The sequence below is a fragment of the Dreissena polymorpha genome, chromosome 8 (genome assembly GCF_020536995.1).
Source record: "Dreissena polymorpha isolate Duluth1 chromosome 8, UMN_Dpol_1.0, whole genome shotgun sequence".
Taxonomy (NCBI): Eukaryota; Metazoa; Mollusca; class Bivalvia; order Myida; family Dreissenidae; genus Dreissena; species Dreissena polymorpha.
Genome location: NC_068362.1, coordinates 50,169,122 through 50,193,307, shown reverse-complemented (window position 1 = coordinate 50,193,307; position 24,186 = coordinate 50,169,122). Strand labels below are relative to the sequence as shown.

Sequence of the window (24,186 nt, the reverse complement as noted above, 5' to 3'; positions counted from 1 at the left end):
GTTTGTTCAGGTTTTATGCTGTTTGCTGCTCATTCATATCTTAGAGTTGGAAATGAAGGCTAAACAATTCGAAACTAGAAAGAAAGGACTTAAATGTATTTGCTTTTATGAGGGACTACAAAGTGCGTGTCTGAGTGGGTATGGGTTAACCCTTTCAGTGCGGGAACCGAATTTTGAAGGCCTTTGCAAACAGTTTGGATCCAGATGAGACGCCACAGAACGTGGCGTCTCATCAGGATCCAAACTGTTTGCTATTCTGATAGTATTCTTTGAAAAAAATCAAAGAAAATGCTAATTTTAGAAATTCAGCAGACAACATTTTAGCAGACGACAAATTTCCCAGCATGCAAAGGGTTATCCTTTCCCTCTCAGAAGCAAAGTGAAAATGGCTAGATGCAACCAGCATAAAACCTGTCTGTTCAGGTTTTATGCTGTTTGCTGCTGATCAGTTTCTTAGGGTGGGAAATGATGACTTTAAAACTTGAATCTAGTAAGAAAGGTCTTTAATTCAATTTAACTTTCGAAGGGACTACACATGCGTAAAAATACGTATCTGAGTGGTTGAGGTTTAACAATATTTTATTTCACTGTGTGGATGCAGCAGATATGGAGGATATTTGTTGGATGTGATGGAATATCGATTTTATTTCACGAGTGATCATATAAAATAATATTTTCACGATTGGCGCAGCCACGAGTGAAAATATATATTTTCTATGATCACGAGTGAATTAAAATAAATATTCCATCGAATCTTACACATTTTCTTTTTATTTTATGCTTTTTTCACTGTTTATTTAAATTGTAAATTTGTTTAACTGGATAATTTGGCTGGCTTTATGAAGTCATTTCATCGAAAAAATGAAGTCATTTCACAGTAAAACAGTGATTTTTTTTCACTATTTCAAACAGTGAAATATCAGTATTATTTCATTTATATTTCTCTATAAACCACCTGAAAGCATAAAATCAATGCTCTTGCAAAAGTGAGCCTTACTATGACAAGAGGATCTCTGGCTGTCACTCATTTCTTTGTAAATCGTCACTAACCAGGAAACTGAATAGCGGTTCATTTTGCTGATGGTAAAAAGTTATCTCTGGTGCTGCCTTAACAGTAATTACAATCTAAAGTCAGGTCAAAGGTCTTAAACTGGCTATAAAAAGACGTAAATCCCACAATGCAGCTGGCTTAAATAATCCCAGACTCAATCCTATACCATCAGAGGGATTAGGCTGCCATTCACACAAATGCAAACTTCAAACTAAAGGTCAACAGAAAAGAATTACCTCAGATGCTATTTAAGAGCTTTGACATTCTTTAAAAAAAAATCAACACATCAAAAGAAATTAAATTACTGTAAACCTATTTTCCATCAGTGAAAAGGGGCTATCTAGTGGGCTCTAATTATTAGACAATTAAACTACAGTTTGAAATGAGTGACCATGACATCTGCACAGGGGGTTGAGGGCCCATTGGGAGCATCAAGAGGTCACAGTAGCTATCAGGGGCTGGCATAAGGGATTTACTGACCCCAGACAATTTAAACATTTAACAACCTAAACCATAATTGCAGTAGCAATGAAAATGTCCTTTTAGTTTAAGATGAATTGTAATATGGCATGCTTAAAGTTTTAACTAGAGGTAAACACAGTACCAGTATGTGTACTGTGGATGATTTTTTAATATAACAATTGCACTAAGCATGAGCAAAAGCCCTCTGAGACAAAAAATATACACTTTTTTCATAACATTGAAACTACCGTATACTTTCGCTTATAAGATGCATTTTAAAGTTACAGTGGGGGTCTCATCTTATAAGCGAGATACTGGTGAAAATAAACAAAATTTCTCAAAAAATCGAGTTTACTGGATTTACGCTGGCCAAATTGGACACTTGTCAGTTGTTTAGAATCAGCGCGGCAGCCATTTGCATTTTCTCTTAAGTCTGTATAGGCCTGTACCGTGTACCGGAACGCTATGTTCAGTTACCGATATACTTGTAATAAAATATACCGTAATTAATTTTGTTTTCTTTTATTTCTAATTTGCATTTTGTTATTTTTGGGACGTAAGATGTTATCTTTTCTGTGATTATATATTACTTGAAAAGTTTGTATCACCTGATTGTCTGCACGCTATGTCATCAATTGTCAATTAGATTGGCCATTAGAGTATATGTGTGAAAGCGGCGACACGATGCCAAACATGCTGAAAACAACAGCAAAATCAGTTCTCAGTTTGAAACTGTCAATTGTTAAATAAACACGCTGCTGATTACAAGTGCTACTTGAAAAGTTTGTATCACCTGATCGTCTGTGTGCAATGTCGTTAATTGTCAATTAAGACTTAATTGGCTATTAGAGCAGCGTCTGAAATCTGCAACTCGCCACATATGCTAAAAACAACAGCAAAATTAGTTTCCAGTTTGCGACTGTCAATTGTTAAATAAACACGTGTAATCAGACGACCCCCTAATGCCAATGACACCTTATTTATTAGGGGCCAACGACGGCCGGATCAATGAGCGACCTCATGCAATTATGCAGGTGGCTTTCTTGTTGACATGTGATCTGGATCTGCGCTTCTGAGTCTATCACTCTATCACGGGATTGGCTAATTTTATGAAAGTAGACATTACCTTTTTTTTAATAGACACGTGGCGTAAAATTTGCATAATCAATGTAATGAAACTGAACAATTTTAAATATATCCTATTAGTTTTCAATACCTATCATACAATTCAATTATATTTACAAATTACAACTAATGGAATTGTCGAAATGAAACAAAAACATTGCGAAATTCGTATATTTTCGATCTTTTTTCTAATTTCGAAATTACTTGCAATATTTATCCTTTACAAAATAAAAATTCTTGAAGAAAAATTGATGATTTTTTCAACCTTTAGCCCATGAAAACGGCAAAATTTGACCGCGTCTTATAAGCAGGTTGGTCTTAAATCCACCCATTATAAAGTCCGAAGGCGGGGTGCGTCTTATAAGCGAGGGCGTCTTACAAGCGAAAGCATACGGGGGTACACCTCTCATAACTCAGAAGAAGAACACAATCTGGCTGGATTAATTGTAGGAAGCTCAAAGTTATGTTGAAACATCTTTTTTTTTCTCTCATTGGTCATCTGGTGTTCGGCTATCCTTTTGAAGTATTCACCTGAGATCTATACTTCCAAAAGGATCCAGACTTTAAGGTATTATTTTTCAAATATATCTTCAGTTTTAAATTGAGTAATAAGAAGAAACAAGTCAAACCTCTGCCAGTCATCCTCTAGCGACATTTGCAATTATCTTGTTCATTATGCATGTCAAAACCAGAACAAAAAGCAAACACGAATAATGTGACCAATTTTACAACAATTCAACCCTTTAACAACTTTAAAACACATCAGAGAGGCTATAAATCTGCCAGACACACAAAGGCCTCCCCCACGCTGCCTGACAGCAATTCCAACCAACCAAGCACAGTTCATTTTGTTGTCAGACTGCAAACGGCAATCCACTTCAGTGCAGCTGCTGAGGGTGCTAGGGTAAACAGACCCTTTTTAAGGTTTTTAGGGCCCAGATGCCTGTCTGCACTGAGTTTTCATTAATCAAAGTATGTGCCTGCATGCATAGGCTATAATTTTTTATGGCTCTATGGTGTCATTTTACAAGATCATACTTTCCAATTAAAAATGTGGCTTTTGGTAAAAAAATAATGGTGAGCTGTATGCAGGGCATCTACATTTCCCTGATGTGGAAAGGACCGTCATGTTTTTTTTTTAGTTTGTGTGCGTGTATTTAATGTGTTTCAGAGTTTATGAGGTCCTTTTGCATTAATGGAGGACCCAGAGTGTGTCAAAGCACTCCTACCTAATTAACTTAGTAGACTCATGAAAGTTGGGAGCAATTTTGAATTATTGCTGCAATTTCCAGCTATTTATTTGTTTCTCAAAATTTGTCCATTCTTGTTTTATCTGCGAATCCCGGATAATCGCTCCCACGGACAATCGCTCCTACGCTAAATTTGACAAGGCGGACAATCGCTCCTACGATGTTTTGACAGGGCGGACAGTCGCTCCTACGATGTTTTGACAGGGCGGACAGTCGCTCCTACATTATTTTGCCAACCCGGACAATCGCTCCTACATTATTTTGTCAACCCGGACAGTTGCTTCTACATTATTTGGACTCCACGGCAAAAGGTAATATACGCCGATTAAAGGCTAACACCTATTATGAACCGACAATAAAATTTGCCAACTTGTTAACAGTAAGCCGATTCAACATGAGCCGATCAATGTGATTTTAAAGAATTAATTTACTTATTAACAAACTATGTTACATTTTGTCAATTCTTTAACTGTAATTATAAGGTAGTTATAAGGACACCTCGGACAATGGTTCCTGCATTATTCTTATCAGGGACATTCTTTCCTACATTACATTTATTGGAATAAGTGCCATTTTGCGAATGGAATAAACATAAAAACCGCATAGATGAAATGTTGTTCTTTATTTCATTTGTGTTTATGATATGACATTTATAGACATGTATACATACAAAATATGCAAACGAAAGCACATACAAACGAAAAGAAAACCATATGTACATTTATACACACAGCTCGATTTATACGAGTCAGTTCAGCGTTCATGACTTCAAATCGTAATTTGTTCGCCTCAATCATGTGATGATCTGCTTCGTGCGAATGAGGATTCGTACTGTTCACTTGTGTTACCTGAAATCAAAAGTTATATTTATATAATAGCAAAGAAAAAGTATTTATATATATAAACAATACAATTTAATTTAAGATATGTGTTACTGGCAAATTAGGTAGCAACAATCAAAAAGTCTTAATAAAACGCAAACATTGTTTTCAAGTACAATCTTTCAATAAATATCATTCAATTAATAATTGCTAGATCAACAATGGTAGTATCAATCGATAATGACCATTTTGACACCTATGATGTGCGAACCGTGCATAAAGATACGCATAACGATTACAGACTGGCGTCACATTAAAGTTTATTAAGGTATGGGGCATTACAATATATACATATTGTTTTCACAGTTTGATAAATTACATTTAAAGAATCGACAAAATGTAACATAAGTTGTTAATAAGTAAATAAATAAATTAAAATCACATTGATTGGCTCATGTTGAATCGACTTAACAAGTTGGCAAATTTAATTGTCGGTTTATTAAAGATGTTAACCTTTGATCGGCGTATATTATGTATTGCCGTGGAGTCAAAATAATTGATCTTCTCATGTTGAATCGGCTTACTATTAACAATTTGGCAAATTTTATTGTCGGTTCATAATAGGTGTTAGCCTTTAATCGGCGTATATTACCTTTTGCCGTGGAGTCCAAATAATGTAGAAGCGCCTGTCCGGGTTGACAAAATAATGTAGGAGCGACTGTCCGCCCTGTCAAAACATCGTAGGAGCGACTGTCCGCCTTGTCAAAACATCGTCAGAGCGACTGTCCGCCCTGTCAAATTTAGTGTAGAAGCGATTGTCCGTAGGAGCAATTGTCCGTATACCTTTATCTGCATGAGGAAGCCAGAGTTTCTAGAAGAAATCCTGCCTGTCCTGGATGGTGACCACAAACAACACTCAAATGCTGCAGGGAACAGGATTTGAATTGGGATGTTCAGGTTTTTATTAAACAAACCATAAGAGTTACTAGTTGCACATTCAATTTTAATTTTTGTATAGAATTACAAGATAAAGAGTGTGTGCTTTTATGGTCAGTAGACATGCTAAGCGTGTTTTCATGACACCCAACACTAAATCAAGTTTTGTACAGATGTTCTTGATAATCAGTACAAAAACTGTTTTAACAAGAGCTTGTCACAGTAGTGCCAAATCCCCGCCGATATTTGTTTGCTTGTATAACAACATTTGTTTTAGAGAGTAGAATAATATTTGTAAAACATGGCACCTGTGTCATCTATTTATATTTCAAGGATCAATTACCGGTAGTTATATAGTGTTGGAGTTATGCTATAGAGAATAACATATATGGAAATGAAAGAAAGGGAGGTAATTAAAAAAGAAGACAATAAACATTTACTGTTCTTGATCACTGTATTTTTCCTTAAACTAATCTATTCATTTTACAGTGAATACTTCAGTGTCCAAATTAAAATATTATTGTAAAATTATATAAAGGGAAATATTAAAAATTGAAAAACTAAAATATTTATATTTATGAAATTAAATTAAATATAATTGAAAATTATAAATAAATAAATATAAATAAAACAAGGGACAAAATTGTCACAAAACCAGGTTTTCATTGTGAAAAAAAAAATCTGATAAAGGGAGAAAACTCAAACTGAACTTTTGAAATGAACAAACAAAATTAACCCCCTTTGTAAGTTTGTTAAAAAAAAAAATCTATTTTTAGTCGTGGCGACCTTGACATTGGAGATATTGACGTGATTCTTTCGTGCGACACACCGTCCCATGATGGTGAACAAATGTGCCAAATGATTTTAAAATCTCACAATGAATGACATAGTTATGGCCAGGACAAGCTCATTTATGGCCATTTTTGACCTTTGAACTCAAAGTGTGACCTTGACCTTGGAGATATCGACGTAATTATTTCGCGCGACACACCGTCCAATGATGGTGAACAAATGTGCCAAATGATTTTAAAATCTGACAATGAACGACATAGTTATGGCCCGGACAAGCTTGTTCCGCCTGCCCGCCAGCCAGCCAGCCCGCCCGCATTCGCCAATCTAATAACCAGTTTTTTCCTTCGGAAAACCTGGTTAAAAACCTGGTTAAAAATAAAGAAAACAAAAATAAAATAAAGGGAGATAATTAAAAAACTACACCCAAGAAAGTTATGGTTCATGTTTACTGCACTTCTCCTAGTTGCCATCTGTTTAAATTTCTAGTTTCAAGTAAATCCCTTCGATGGATTGAGAGTTATGCTCCTAAAAAAAATTAACTTTGAAATTAAATAAAGGGAGATAATTTCAAAATTTGGGTAGATAGAGTTATGGTTCTTAGTCACTGCACTTCTACTACTTGCCATCTTTTTATTATTCAAGTTTTAAGTAAATCCCTTCAGAAGATTTAGAGTTATGCTCCGGACAAAAATTTAATTTGAAATTAAATAAAGGGAGATAATTAAAAAACTAAGGTAGATAGAGTTATGGTTCTTAGTCACTACACTTCTCCTACTTGCCATGTGCTTATATTTTAAGTATCAAGTAAATCCCTTAAGTAGATTTAGAAATATGCTCCAGACAAAGTTTACTTCGAAATTATATAAAAGGGGGGATAATTCAAAAACTAAGGTAGATAGAGTTATGGTTCTTGGTCCCTGCACTTCTCCTAGTTGCCATCTGTTTATATTCTAAGTTTAAAGTAAATCTATTGAATAGATTTGGAGTTTTGCTCTGGACAAATTTTCGGACGGAAGGACAGACGGACAGATGGACAGACGGACGGAGACTATAACTATATCCCCTCCAAAAAAAAAAATTCGCAGAGATCATAACAACCGGACTAAAAGACTGTAACGATAAAGATGCAGCGTGTTTTATTTGACATAAATTTAGAGGAAATGTCAATTTCAAATTATTCGGGATCTAATTTTGTTAAAAATACAACAAAGCTTTCAACCGAAATCTACCGAGCTCAATGTTATTTGCGCAACAAAGTTTTTATCCATAAATCAATACACGCAAGCTTTACATACGTATGCTTTTTGTCAGGACAAAGAGTTAACAAAAGATAATAGCAACTCTATTTATAGTTTTATGGTAATTCCAATTCTGGCAGTATGGTATCGGAGGAGACTTTCCACAGTCTGACAGCTGTAAGATTTACAAACTGCAGATCTGGTTTATTAAAATACATTGCGGGTTTGTTTTTTTATTGTGTTACTTAAATGTGCGCCTGCTATCTATAGGCTACCCCCCCCCCCCCCCAATTTTCTCAACAGATGTACCCGCTTTATAAAAATGGCCTCGGCGGCGAACCAAAATCCGGAATTCCGGTTTCATGGTTCAAACAAAATTCTCAAACCTAAATTAAAGCACTTTTCAAGGACTTTTCAAGGCCAAATTTTCATTTTCAATGCCGAGAACCGTACGTCAGTTTCCTTTAAAAAATGCATTTTCAAGCCAGATTAACACAGTATCATCAAACACGTTAAACATTCAACAATAACTCATACATGTTATTTCTAGTTATTACATACAAATACATGTTATCCATCCTTAACTCAATGAGTCTCACATATGTACAGTCAATCTTGTGGATGCGACCACTTGTATTAAGCGACCTTTGTCTTATGCGACCATTTTGAAATCCCACGGAGCTTTTTCGCTATATAATGATATTGTATTCAGCGACTTTTGTCTTACGCGACCAGCGACCGCTGATTTCTATGTATTTTGATGTCCAAATCTTGAATTAAGCGACCACTAGGAGGTAAAAGTGGTTAATGTATTGATCTTTCAGGGACAAATCCGTGTTAATTGTTTATCTAAGCCGATAAGATGTACTGCTACACCGCTGCTTTGTTTTCACACCAACCATTATGATTATGCTTTGTTTCGTTGACCGGTTCTAACCGGTATTGTTGTAGACTGCATATCAATTTATTAAGTTCAATAATAGAGGAACGTTTTACGCACAGTCTACAGCTTAAAAAGTTTACTATGTGGAACGTTAAGAGACAACGCCGATTTTTCTCGAGTATAGATAACAGGTGCAGAAACAATGCACTGAACGCGACAAACATTTCCTGAGAAGTGCGGAAAATAAACTATTAATCGGCAACATCTGTCGAAATCCGTACATTACCAATTTGTAATTATGCTAATTAGTAGATATTTGTTAGCCAATCACATTGTTATTTACTTAATAAATTTTCCAATCAGGTCTGTTTGTTTGTTTTCAATTGACGTGTTTTAATTTTTTCAGCTCATTATGTGTCATAATCGAGTCAGATTTCCTTAAGCGTACATGCAGAAATTAATATGTCAAAACGAAAATCGTTAACGTTGAACGAGAAAATTCGGGTTTTGGAATTGTCAAAGAGTAAAAGTGCACGTAAAATTGCAGATGAGTTTGGAGTCGGTAAAACTCTAATTCAGAACATTCTTAAGCGTAAAGCCGAGGTGCTTGAAGACGTGGAAAATTATGTGTCAGGTGAAAAAAAACGCAAAAAATATTTCCTTGTCTATGTTGTTTTTGCAAATAAATATGTACACACAATTCATTTATAATATATGATAATTTATAATAAGCGAAAAAATAAAACACGTTATAAGTAAAATATTGTTTATGTATTGTGTTTATATTCATTTTATTATAAAAGTTAAAATCATTGTTGACAAAAGAGATTATCCTTCATATAGATTAAAATTGAGGGTAAGCATTCTTCCAGAATGGCTTTTTTTATTTAAAGACCATTTTATTAAGAGACCACTTTTGATTACTCCCTTGAGTGGTCTCTTAATACAAGATTGACTGTATTTACTTTTTTATGTTATTAAAAACAAACACATTGTCTCTTTCTATGCTCACATCAAACAGACTAATTCATTTCATTTAAACAGAAGTCAGTTACTATAACATTTTGTCTTTCACAGCTTTGATTTCCTTTTCCAGTTCTTCCAGCTTTCTCCTCTTATCCTAACAACCCTTCCTTAAAATATTGCTTTCTGTGACAAAAGCAAAATTTCTAGTTGCTTCAGTTTTCTCCATAAGTTTTTCAGTTTTCTCCTCCAACATGACCACATCATTCTCAAGTTTTGCTTTTTTGTCTTTCAGTTTGTTAAGTTCTTCAGTTTCTAGTTTCCTTTATATATCTTTTCTTCAGACAACATTTTCTCTTTTTCTACAGACAAATGTGCATTGTACTTAGCATTCAAAGACTGAACTAATTTCAGCAAATCCTTAGTTATGTGAACATTCAAAACACCCCCAACATAATCACATATAATTCTTTGTCCAATTAAAGTTTCCTTCGCAAGATTTTCAACCACCAACTCTTTATTTACAGAAATCCCCTTTATACATTGGTCTGACCATGGCAGAGTTGTTGTTGTTTATGTCTGTTTTAGATTTAACAGTTTTAACAATAGTAGCTTCTTGTTCCACACAAAAAAACATCGCAAGAACCCTGTTTGCTTCTCAATTTCATGTTTTCTTTGTGGGTTTCCCCTTTCTCGTTGCTTTTCAAAGCGCTTTCCCCCATCCCCCCGACATCAATGGTCTTCATACAGACCTGACAATGTGCTTTTCGAATGTCATTTGTTTTCTGTACCCAGGACTATTAAGTTAACCACCCTGGTTTGAAAACACTTCCCCATCGCTGCGTGTTCACTCGCGGAAATTGATCACAATGGAGAACCTCTGACGTAGTACACATAATCTGTGACGTGTACACATAACGTTTGATACTCAATAGTGAACGAAACTTATATTCTGTACTCAACTTTTTGTGCGAAGGAATTTATGATCAATGTTCGATATATTTCCCTTAAGAACGATTAAAGTTTATAATTAAAGCGATGATAAAAATAATTTTGAGCAGAAAATAAACATTTTCAAGGCTTTTTTTACATGAAATAAGCACTTTTCAAGCACTTTTTTAAGGCCAACCTTTGTTCAGAGCTCCAGATAATTTTTTCAGCTGAGGGGTATTTCACTCATGAAATTTTTAATTGATGAGTAAAAATCAAAATCCAATAATTTTAAGGAGTATTTATGTCCAAAGGATCAGAATAAATAATAAATTGTATATGTAGTGTTAACTCGCAATAACAAGCAGTCTTGTACACAATAATGCAATCACTTTTGTTTTATCAAACAGTTGCTCTGTTTTTTTGCCCTTGTCTTATAAGCAGCCATTAATATATTTCCCGTCTTGATATCGCAAGCCACTGTTTAGCACACACTGTACAGCCACGATCAAAATCTGCTAAGCTTGGCCCACCAAACTTGTTTATTATATGTGTTTTTCGGCTGCCATTTAAAAAGTGCTTTAAAAGAAAAAGGTTTTTCCATAGTGCCGCACAAAAGATGAAGAAATGCAGAGCAAAACTTAAATGCTTGAAGGTGGGCGATTCGGGTTATATCGAATGTGATGTCAAATGTTTTCACCATAAGCGTATATCGATTCTCAACAATTCAGCGAGAAGCCCGTTGTGTCAACATCGGCCTTTATCGTGGACCACAATCAAATGATACCGTTCTGACTGAGGAGTAAATTAGGTCGGGAACCACACTCTATAAATAGATGGTCATTTCATTACGTTTTAATCGGTGTGGACACAATGATGTGAACCAGTCATGTTAAGATGAATTTATGTGCATGTATAAACAGCCAATACGCATTGAAATTGGACACGATGCGTAATCCGAATTTAGCCAGGAGTTTGTTTACTCAACAAAATTTTAAGTCATGCGTATTTTTCTTTTTTACATGCGTATTTTACACAAATACGCATCTTATCTGGCCCTCTGCCTTTGTTCGAGGGCTTTTCAAGCCTAGGACTAGTTTTCAAGCACTATTCAAGTCCAGTGCGAACCCTGGGTTTAAAATGATATGATTGGAACCAGTGTTTTTTTCACCGTTTTGGGAATGGGGCCGGGTTCCTTTTGATTGGGAAAATTTGCGGCATTTTGACTAAAATAGGAAAATTAGTGTTGTTGTTATTTTGCTAAAAAAATGTTTAAAATTGAGAATACATGTGTTTTCGGTATTATATTTACTAAGGTTGAACTCATATCCATTTGGGAAAAATATATACTTTTTTTCCGTTTGGAATGGGGGCAATAACCGGACCTGATTTTGAACGAAAAAACGCTCACTGAGAACTATAAGAGCAGACATTGTGACTTTGGAAAATTTGGATTATTCAAGGGCAATAATTCATAAGTATTTCAGAAAGGTTATCAAACTTGGTGGAGAAAATGATCCTGCAAATATTGTCACAAAATTCTGGATTTATGTACCCGAAATTCTGTTTTGGAAATTTGAAATTCGTTGGTTGGTTTGGAGTAGACATATTGAAATGACACAAAAAGTGGTCAAAACATTTACTATTTTTTTAGAATTATTGATTTACTTTGAGTTATTACAATTAATGCAGGTATCTTGAGGTATCTTTAATTTTGTGATAATTAAGGACTTTTGGATATCGGCAAATTTGTTTCATGTCATACTTTCCTTAATTTTTATAAAAAGAAGCAAAGGCTTAGATCATACCGAAAATTAGAGATTCCGAGGTTTCATTACTCAAGAATAAAGGGATTATAGTTATAAAAGAGACCGATAAATTAACAACATACTTGACATGTACTTTACCGCGGACAGGTGATGACAATCAACAATACATGTGTCATTACCGCAAAAGCGTGATAACCTTCGTGGTAAAGATATTTTCAAATATACCGGTTATGAAATGAACAAAAATGTCTTTGCCGAAATTTCATTTTTGCCGAAAATATTGGGGCCGACCCAGCTCCGACGCCTCTGTAATTAGAGTTTAGGACTCTCTTAATCTGTGTTTTCCAATTAACCATTTCCACAGCTCAGGAAATTATGTTAAAAAAGAAATGTGTTTGTCAGAAACACTATGTCCCCTTCTGCACCGCTTTGATTTTTTTTTTGACCTTGAAGGATGACCTTGACCTTTCACCACTCAAAATGTGCAGCTCCATGAGATACACATGCATGCCAAATATGAAGTTGTTATCTTCAATATTGCAAAAGTTATGGCAAAATGTTAAAGTTGGGGCAAACAAACAGACCAACAGACAGGGCAAAAACAATATGTCCCCCACTATAGTGGTGGGGGACATAAAAATTGGACAGTTCCTGCAGTCAATGGCATTATCAACATCCGCTTCATCAAGATCTCTCACGCAGATAAAATATTGCAACAGTAATTCTCTTAATTTACTTTTTTGCAGTTTAAATATCAATGGGCCACTGACAAGATATCAACGTCCCTGTCATCCACCCACATTCATCACATTGCAATCCCCTACATTTGTGGACAGGAATTTACATTACAATACCTTACCCCCAGCATTGGCTGCATTAATGAAATGTCACTGTGGACCAGAATGTCTCCCTTAGTTACAGAGTTCACCTAATAAATGATGCAAAATGACAGCAGTAGCCAACATGCCACCTCCAGCAGAAACTACACCTCAAATGAGGCCTTGTTTAATTTAAGGCTGAGACAAGAGTATTTCAACAGTAACGGTTGGGTATAATGGCAATTAATTTAGCAACTCACACTTTCCTGGGTAAGCAGGTTAGCTATTTACTAAGTGCAGATTTTTGTGCAAGTAACAGACAGATGCCCTACTTGAATCAGAGGTTGGTGGAGAATTGCTGACAGAAGGAAAGGTAACATGAGGCCGGGCCGTGCATCAAACTCATGATCCTAAGATATGTGTTCATGCACTCAACACAGTGAGCAGGTAATACTGAAGATCCATAGCACCTCTGAGCCCAATGTTTAAAATGCTGCAAAAGCCAAGTATTTAGCGCTGAACAAAAATTAACATTGAGAGCTGCAGTAGGGCAAATCAACCACTCTATAAGGCTCTGTTTTGGATTGACCCTTTACCACTTAGAAAAGTATTATGTCTTTTCACGCATTTGTAGTCCCTTAGAAAGTTAAATTTCATTAAAGACCTTTCTTACTAAATTCAAGTCTTAAAGTCTTCATTTCCATCCCTACTGATACTGATGGGCAGCAAACAGCATAAAACCAGAACAGAAAATAATGCGAGTTACTCGCAGGCTGTTCTGGTTTTATGCTGTTTGCACATAATCATTTTCACTTTGTTTCTGAGTGGGAAAGTCCCTATTGAGTAAATAATGTAGAAGTAAGAACAGAATCTCCAAAAGTTTGATTACCCAGGCTTAAGTACTTTTAAGGTATGGCAGGATGCAGATTTTTGTTTTCCTATTATTTAATATATAACCTTCGCAACTTCAACATTGGTTTGACAAAAAAAAGAGAAGAGAAATAACCTGCAATTTCAAATAAAAAATGAGGCAGGCTTCAGATTTTAGTTTTCACTTTTTCGGTTATCATACCAGCCACAATTTTTGTCGGAAAACAAGAGCTGTGTTTGTGAAACACAATGCCCCCAACAGTACTGTGCTTTGAAGCCATATATTTGACCTTTGATCTTGAAGGATGACATTGACCTTGACCTTTCACCACTCAAAATGTGCAGCTTGATGAGATACACATGCATGCCAAATATCAAGTTGCTATCTTCAATATTGCAAAATTTGACCTTTGACCTTGAAGGATGACCTTAACCTTTCACCACTCAGAATGTGCAGCTCCATGAGATACACATACATGCCAAATATCAAGTTGCTATCTTCAAAATTGCAAAAATTATTACCAACCTTAAAGTTTTGGGACAGACAGACACACACATACAATGACAGACAGACAGACCGAGAGACAGACAGACAGACAGACAATCCAAAAAATATATACCCCCGATCATTTGATCCGGGGGCATAAAAACAACAATACACACAGGGTTCTCAATAACTTTTGAGCCAACAGGCCCAAATGTGAAACCAACAGGCCTTCTAGGGGTTCCCATCGTTGGATACCCACGTTCGACTTATTTCGTTACTCTCCATTTATTGACCCTGGGACATTACGAGCTCTTTTCACCGTTTTAGGGTGCGTCAAATCCAGTAATTTCATTGGATCCCTCACGGTTTCATGAGGATATTTTTTACCAATGATACAAATTGTACTATAGAGACTATGGGTTTGTTGTCAAAATTGCGTTGTCCATAGCAATGGAATTTCGTCGTGCATGCGTATACTTTAAAATTGAGAATTAAAACGACTTTCAGAGTAAAAGTATCTCTAGTCTCTAACATGGGCGCGATGTCTTTTTAAGCACTCGGACAGGTGGATGAAAAAGCTTGGTGTATTTAATCGCAATTATCCAGGCGAAGCATTGACACCTCCAAAGCGAAATTCTTTTTGTAAACTGCGATTTCGTTGGTCTAATGAAAGGTTACAGTTAAGGTCAAAACAGCGTGTATTGCTTATATTGTCCCATGGCTAATGCTGGAGAGTAACGGAATGAATTAGTCATGGGTATCTGACAATGGGGGGGTCCAGGGGGCATGCTTCCCCTGAAAATTTTAAAATTAAGCACTTGATTTTCTGCATTTTGGGCCATTTTATGGCTATTTTAGTGCTCAACCAGGCACTTAAATTTGAGCATTTGTGTGTGCATTTTATGAATTTGAGCTTTTTAACTATTAAACAAAAGATAAATGGAAAAAGCTCTTTATTACTTTTGATTTTTTTTTAACTCAACATGTGATGAGCAAAACGTCAAAATAATTTACTGATTTTTGACCGATTCCAATATGCCCCTTTTCATTGTTGTTGTTGTAATGCGTTAAGGGAGATAATGAAGCGATGTCTTTGCTTAATAGCAAATAGGAGCAAAATTACCGAAAAGACACGCAAATTTGGAAAAGTCAATTGCCGATTTTCCAAAACTGAGCGATTTTTAAGCGGCCAAAATCTGATGTCAAACGGCCGATTTGGCCGGCTCTTATTGAGAACCCTGCACACAACTGAAATAGCAAGTATATATAACAATATGGCTGTTTATAATTTATTTATTTATTTACATTTAAGGTCAATAGCACAAACACATGTATGACACATAAGACATATAAATTATCACAAATGAACATAGAATATATCACAGATATCAAGGATTAAGACTAGGCCAGTTTAAAAAAAAACGTCACAATTTAAGAGCAACAAGTAAAACGCTGTTACTGTATGCATTCTTTTAACAATACATGAGTTTTTTTGACAGTAGTATGTTCATATGAGCATGAATGCTGAGGACATATGGATAACCCATTAAGCTAAAAGCTTATTTTCAATGGGGTCCATTGTTTATTCACATAATGAGTTTCATCAACCTAGCTCGACTACTTTTTGAGTTATTGCAGCATCCAAAGTTTTTTGACATGCAGACTGATGGACAATCAACAATGAATATTATTTTAAATATCAATTATTTCTGTAATTAAAGCATGTTTAACCATAACAAACACATTTTTGTCAGATGAACAAAACTGAATCCCCATACCAAGTTTCATAAACATAGCTTAAGTACTGTCTTGTACTTATTGCAGTATTGCTGGATCCTAGTTCGAACAGGCACACTGACAAATCACGGGTAAACCTAAAGTCTCCTCTAGTTACAGTTTAACGGACTAATAGTAATAACTAATAATATATTGTTTAATTAATCTTAATGTGCACTAGATAAATCATACTTTTATACAAAGTCCTTGATATAATTATTAACTGAATATATCAATAATGAATGTTAATTAAATAAGCATATTTCACCAAATAGCAAACTAACGTCTGCAATTTCTGACTTGTATTAAGGGCTTTCATTGAGGGCTTGTCACCCATGCATTTGATAATGAAAGCAAAACTGATGCCAGTGTTTTTTCCTAACCTATGGGAGAAAGTTGGTAGGGCCCTTTACATGGGGATTTAAAAAAAAAAAGGGAACTTAAAAAAAAACTTTTTTTAAGATCTGCACAATTTTAGGTTTATTTTATACTTTGTTACGAAAAATTAATCAAATTTTTACCTCAAAACGCTTAATTAAATTATGATTTACATAATTTGATGAAAATATCAGGGATTGCTGACAAAAAAGCCTCCAACTTTGTCATATTTTACTATTTTTTTATCAAAATAAAGCTTACATTAGGAGCGGAATTTATTGGTTATTTTTGAGGGAATCCGAAAATATTTGTTTTGAGAAGGGGAATGGGTCAGTTTCGGCCTCAAATTAGCCCTCAAACCATCACTGGATGCCCAGAGTTTGTCACTATAATTTACATGCCACTTTTTGCAAAGTTTGCACAAACAGTAAGAATGGGCTGACGTGTGGTGTTTTCACCCTTCTAACTCAAATTAAAAGATAAAACCAGTCCCGGGGCATGTGAAAGTGGGGTCAGGTTATCATGGGTGAGTAGACTGGTTCATCACCAATCAATCAGCCCCAGTTGGGGGCCTCAGTCCAATGAGAATAGGGACAAACCAGTCTGGGTTGTGAATTCAGACACATGGCTTAGTGTTTGCTCTAACACCAACCACTATGAAAGAGGTCCTTCAAGTACAGGGTATCACTTCAGACAGTGTTCAATTTCACATTTTGATTTTTCAGTAGACAGGACAAAATTTTCCTCTCATTAAAGTATTGAGTGGTTTTTTGAATGCCAGAAGCTCAAGTAATAATGAAATTCTTAAAATTTGAGGGTTTCCATATAACCAATAAATTAACCTACAAGTCAACATTTGGTGTAGAAAATACAAATAATTAAAGAGCAGTTATTGTATACTTCGCAACAGGTTTACCAATGAATAGAAAAATAATGTTTACAATATGCAATATAAATGAAAACTAAGTAAGTTATGTTCATGATAACAGATTGTTACTCTGTTATAATCGCAGTATGTGGAGTCCTTAGATCGTGATTGCCACAGAGTGCAATTAAGGATTGTGCAATTAAGTACTAAAAAGTAAAAAAGACCCATAATTTAGAATCGGTAGATTTCATGATGCGAGTTTTTCCCTATTTTTAAGTATTTTGCGTTAATTGTCCCCCATAGGTGCTGTGCCGGTACTTTTCCCAAGTTGGCAAAAATGTGTTTACTTGCTTCAATGCTTTTTTTTGTAAGCAGAAGAGGTTTTTCTCAAGTTAGCAAAGTCTATGATTAAAACAAATTAACTAGTGATCATGCTCCTCTGATATTGAGGGGCCATAGCCACAATATATTGAGAATTGCAATATAACAGTTATTGTTACAGTGTACATGTCCAAAGAATTTATTGTGAAAAACCCAATGCCAACAGAAATTTCATAACAAAATTCCTTGACAAGAGTTCAGTTTTACCCAACATTTAGATTTGTTTTACTGAATTGAAGGTACAATTAATGAATATATAATAAATGTCAGTGTAAAAACATACTTAGGCAGGCACTCTCAACTCAGTCATTTCAATAGTTATTACATTTTTTTTATTCTAAACAAAAAAGTTATAAAAAAAAGACCTTTTAAAAGCAATGTTTTCAGTATGTATTCAAAATGAACATCACTACAAAATAAATTGTTACCCAAATGACCAACACCCATGCACTCCCAGGAGTTAAACAGCTTTTCCCAACCATAATCATTGAATGTATATCCAAGACTAGAGCCCCCTTCATGGAGCCTGACATTTCCCATCTCTCATTTCCGACATGGCTGCACTATGCTGAATGTGGATAATCAACCTTGAAGGTCAGTTAATCGTTATTCCATTCAGGGTATCATAGCAAAGTAATATGCCAATGCTTTGAAGTTGCAACAATGTCCAAGATGATAATGATGTTGTTTTCCATGGAACAAATGTCCAGAAAAACTTCAAATGGGTTTTATTACCATCACTTGAAATGAAACACTGACCATTTCAAAGACAATTTGACAAGTGACTGACCAGTTGAGACTTAAATGCATACATTTTTCATTTTTCAGTGAACTTATGTTGTTATTCAGAGACAATCAACAACTTTTTAATATTAATTTTTCTACAGCCTAAATCGCGGCATTTTGATTAAAATTGGGAAATTAGTGCTGCCGATTTTTTGCTTACAAATACTTTAAAATTAAGAATATTAGTGATTTTAATATTAAATTAACTAAGGTTCAACTATTAGAGCTGGATTTGAGGTGAATTAAACGATGAAACTTATTATAATTTTTTTTTTTTTTTAAAATCTTCAATTGGGAATTTTAAGGTCTTAATTGGGAAAAATACATATTTTTTCAATTGGTAATGTGTCCCCTACCGAAACCGAATTATAACGAAAAAAAAATCACTGCAGATATGATAGTGATTTTTGTATTTGCCCTTGATGTATCAGACAAATTTAAAACATTACGAGTAAACATATTAATTTTAATGTTAAATGAGAAGAGGCAATTAGACCCATACAAAAAACAAGAGATGTGTTTGTCAGAAACACAATGCCCCCTACTGCACTGCTTTGAATATTTTTTTGACCGTTGACCTTGACCTTTCACCACTCAAAATGTGCAGCTCCATGAGATACACATGCAAGCCAAATATCAAGTTGCTATCTTCAATATTACAAAAGTTATTGCAAAAGTTTAACCAAGGTTAAAGTTTGTGACAGACAGACAGACAGGCACATACAATGACAGACAGACAGGCCAAAAACAATATACCCCCGATCATTCTATCCGAGGGCATAATAAGGCCAGTTAATCTTTTGATAATATCATATACATTAATAGTTAAATCTTAAAAGTGACAACATAAAATTAACCCTTTCCCAATCAGAAGCAAAGTGAAAGTGGCTTTTGCAACCAGCATTAAACCCGAACAGCCTGCGAGTAACTCGCCTAGGAAATGAAGCCTTTCAAACTTTAATATATTAAGAAAAGACTTAAACTAAATTGATTTTCTTAAGGACTTCCAATGCGTCAAAATGTGTTTATAAGAGGTAAAGGGTTAAAATTGTCCACCCGGCCAGAATTAATTGTTTTGAAGTAACTGAAAATACAAGTGGAATAATTCTAAAGTAAACAAACTCCTCAGTTTATATGTTCTTCCAACTATACAAAGGAAGACCTGAAAGTTGAAGCTTTGTAGCCCCCCCCCCCCCCACTACTAGTTATCCAAATACCCAAATACCAGTAAAAAACAATGAAGTATAATACTAAACAGGTTTGATCCTGACAGGTTATGATGATATTATTATTTGACCTTGCATAAATTAATGTATCAGATACAAGTTCAAAGTTTTTTTTAAAGAATCTAAGAAACTTAGAATCACAATAGTGTTTTTTTCATTTAAAATTGGGTCCGGTAATCGGCCCCATTAATGCCTAATGGAAAAAAGTCAATATTTTTCCCAAATGGGAGCTAAAAATTCCCAATCGAAGGTTCCCCGCGAATGTTTTTTTTTAGATCTGAATACAATATATTTTTTTCATCTCCCATCCATATAAGTTCAACCTTAGAAAATATAATACTGAAAACACTTGTTTTCTCAATTTTGAAGCATTTTTTTAGCAAAACAACAACACTATTTTCCAAATGGATTGTCAAAACGCCGCAAATTTTCCCAATCCAAAGGGACCCGACACCGTTCCCAAAATGGTGAAAAAACAACAACTGCAAGAACAGCAATATTACAATTATTCCAATTCATGAGGCTGCTTCTTTTGTTTCATGACTACAGTAGTTACACCTTCCTGAATTAGGTTAAGAACAAATTTCTTTTAACAAAAGCAATAAACAAATACAATTACTGACAAAATAATTGACAAGGCACTTGAATTTGTCTCTGCTATTGACATACCTAAGTTTAAATAATACGTTTTTTTACAATGGCTTGACTTCAGTGGTTAAAAATGTGTGATGGAGTTTGCATTCCAGAAGCCAACCATTTTTGTACTAGGAATTATAGGCTTTTTTCAAGAAATAAGCTTACACATTGGAAATATGTTTCATAGTAAAAGTCCTGTCACTTACATGTTGGTAGGCATGGTTTTTTAAATTAAAAACATTTTATTTCATGCAAAACTATTTGATGTGTTTATTACTTTTGAGAGCAAAATTTGTGATACTTTCAGTCTGATCAGAACAGGGTTGTGCACAGAAGTTTTGATGGTTGTATCCCTTATACATATTGATTGTATACAAGGTTAGATCTAAAGTGAACAAGACTATTGCCAAGCAAGAAAAGTCCCCTAACGGCTCCACCATTGTCAGAAATTCAACCATTGTCAGAATATTTTTTTATTTGTTGCCATAGCAACCAGAATTTTTGACGTAGGAACAAAATGAAATGACGTGCATAATGTCCATATTGCCATCTATCCATGTTCCAAGTTTCATGAAAAAATATTAAGAACTTTTAAAGTTATCGCAGTATCCAGAAAAACACCATTTTCAGCAGTATTTCTAGTCTATTTGTTGCCATAGCAACCAGAATTTTAGACTTAGGAACAAAATGAAATGACGTGCATAATGTCCATATTGCCATCTATCGATGTTCCAAGTTTCATGAAAAAAAATTAAGAACTTTTAAAGTTATCGCAGGATCCAGAAAACCACCATTTTCAGCAGTATTTCTAGTCTATTTGATGCCATAGCAACCAACATTTTTGACGTAGGAACAAAATGAAATGACGTGCATAATGTCCATATTGCCATCTATCCATGTTTCAAGTTTCATGAAAAAATATTAAGAACTTTTAGAGTTATTGCAGGATCCAGAAAAAAACACCATTTTCAGCAGTATTTCTGGTCTATTTTTTGCCATAGCAACCACAATTTTTGACGTAGGAACAAAATGAAATGACGTGCATAATGTCCATATTGCCATCTATCCAATTTTCAAGTTTCATGAAAAAATATTAAGAACTTTTAGAGTTATGGCAGGATCCAGAAAAAAACACCATTTTCAGCAGTATTTCTAGTCTATTTGTTGCCATAGCAACCACAATTTTTGACGTAGGAACAAAATAAATGACGTGCATAATGTCCATATTGCCATCTATCCATATTCCAAGTTTCATGAAAAATATTAAGAACTTTTAGAGTTATCGCAGGATCCAGAAAAGTGTTACGGACTGACAGATACAAAACCATAAGTCCCCTCCGGTGAAACCGGTAGGGGACTAAAAAGCAGGGCATTATGAACTGCATCTTTTGGCATCAACAGTTATTGGCTGGTGAACAATATGAGCAAACATGAATAATTTGTTTAATCTGACAGGGACTTGTCTACTAATTTTCACACTTAGTAATAGTTAATAGTAACAAGGGACAAAATTGTCACAAAACCAGGTTTTTATTGTGGAAAAAAAATCTGATAAAGGGAGAAAACTCAAACTGAACTTTTGAAAGGAACAAACAAAATTAACCCCCTTTTTAAGTTTGTTTTAAAAAAAAATCTATTTTTAGTCGTGGCGACCTTGACATTGGAGATATTGACGTGATTCTTTCCTGCGACACACCGTCCCATGATGGTGAACAAATGTGCCAAATGATTTTAAAATCTCACAATGAATGACATAGTTATGGCCAGGACAAGCTCATTTATGGCCATTTTTGACCTTTGAACTCAAAGTGTGACCTTGACCTTGGAGATATCGACGTAATTATTTCGCGCGACACACCGTCCAATGATGGTGAACAAATGTGCCAAATGATTTTAAAATCTGACAATGAACGACATAGTTATGGCCCGGACAAGCTTGTTCCGCCCGCCCGCCAGCCAGCCAGCCTGACAGCCAGCCCGCCCGCATTCGCCAATCTAATAACCAGTTTTTTCCTTCGGAAAACCTGGTTAAAAATTATAACAAGGAAAAAGTTAAAATAACAAAATGCGACTGTCCCTGGGTTTGAACGAGGGTCCTCTTGAGCAAAGTCTAACGTGTTAGGACTGCACCACACACGCTTTCTAGTTGCAATAATTCAACTCTCAGCTTTATAACCCAATGGGTTGCTGAGAGTTGCAATGCGCTCTCTCTTGTCCATGGGTGCAAAATGTTATCAACAATGCAAGGGTTAAGGAACACTGAAACTGCAAGAACTTATTAAAGTTTACCTGTCTAAACCACAAACTCATCCAAATGGTACCATTAAAACAAGAAATAATTGCTTTTTATTGACTTAGTTTTTCTTTCCTACGCTGTATCCGCCATTTTGGAAAATTGACCCAAAATTGGTTAGGTCGCAGTACACCAATATTTTGCACGTCTGGTTATGTGATGGAGCCTATTAAAGTCGATAACTATGTGGTATTCGATACAGAATACACTGTTTCAAATTTAAACATAAAAATTTTAGCGAGAAAAGTGTGTTGAAACATCGTCGTGTTTTTATAGGGTGCATGCAAAGGATAACATCTGTAGGTTGCCATTCAGGTAAATTTAACATGTTTATGAAGTTTATTCATTATTTTCCTCAATGTTTATGAAGTTTATTCATTATTTTCCTCAATTTGTTTCGAACGATGTCTGTTTAGTGAAGCAGCGCACGGATTCCGTGCGCTGAACTGCACCCATGTTTATGAAGGAGTGCATATGGACTACCAGAGCCACCATAGCAAAAATTATCAAAGGCTCTGGGAGTCCGTTTAGGCCTATATCATATGGACTAACACGCTTTCCAGTCTTGTTTTTCCACCATTTCGGGAATGTGGCAAGGAATTTATTTTTGGGGGAAAACCTCCCATTTGGATTTTTGGGCAGTCATTTTGGAATAAATTTACTTTTTGTGAATATTTCAGATTTCAATAAATTATTTAAAAAAATTGAATCTCTAATCTTTATTTTTAAATTGTCATTTTGCAAAACTGTTAACCCTTTAATTACATGATTGTACTAAACTAAGATACACTATGGATTGGGTTATTCATTCGAAGCATCAACATACTTTGATAGCTTTCCACCCTCACCCTTTTTAATTGCGTTGACGTGGACAAAAGGACAAGACACCAATGCAAGGGAGAAGACTCCTGTTGACTATGAACGACTTATGACAATGTTTATCCTTGACTTCAATATTGAGTCAAGGCATTTATTGCCGTGGTGATATTTTGCTTAATTATTGGTCTTACCAATACCTGGTTAAAATTAAATACTGGAAACCATTGTTTTGACAGCAAATTCGGCTTACGCTTGACAGTTACTTTGTTAACAACTTGAAATGGCCGCTTAAGATCTGTCATAAGAAACCGTTAAGTTGATTGGTAAATTACCACTGTTAAACGTAATCTCATTGGCCTAACCAGCACGAGCTGCTGAAAGCAAGAACTGCCAGAAAATAAGGGGGCACGGATTTAATCGTTGTTCGCGTACATTTGTATGACGTGTTTGTTAATTTTGTATTGCGCATATACATTTGTTTTCGAAAAGTATTTATTAAGACATTCGACAATCAGTTACACCGATTTATTTCTGACAAAATTCTCTTACTTAAACAATGACACTTATTTCGGACAAATATATTTTCGGATACGCTTTAAAATACTGTTATCTAGGTTTCTTCTTCTTG

The 24,186-nt window shown here is 35.0% G+C and overlaps 2 protein-coding genes across 3 annotated transcripts in view; one reads left to right on the top strand and one right to left on the bottom strand.

Moving 5' to 3' along the window:
- The window catches only part of LOC127843188 (rho GTPase-activating protein 19-like), a 53,093-nt gene extending 29,209 nt beyond the window's left edge, over window positions 1-23,884 (bottom strand). The window contains exon 1 of one of the 2 annotated variants that reach the window (XM_052373052.1): window positions 23,750-23,884. The gene's annotated coding sequence lies outside the window, so the exon portion shown is untranslated. The remainder of the gene's footprint in view (window positions 1-23,749) is intronic. The other variant, XM_052373051.1, reaches the window with a different exon arrangement.
- LOC127843187 (anaphase-promoting complex subunit 4-like) overlaps window positions 23,839-24,186 on the top strand; it is an 84,577-nt gene continuing 84,229 nt past the window's right edge. The window contains exon 1 of the mRNA XM_052373048.1: window positions 23,839-23,994. The gene's annotated coding sequence lies outside the window, so the exon portion shown is untranslated. The remainder of the gene's footprint in view (window positions 23,995-24,186) is intronic.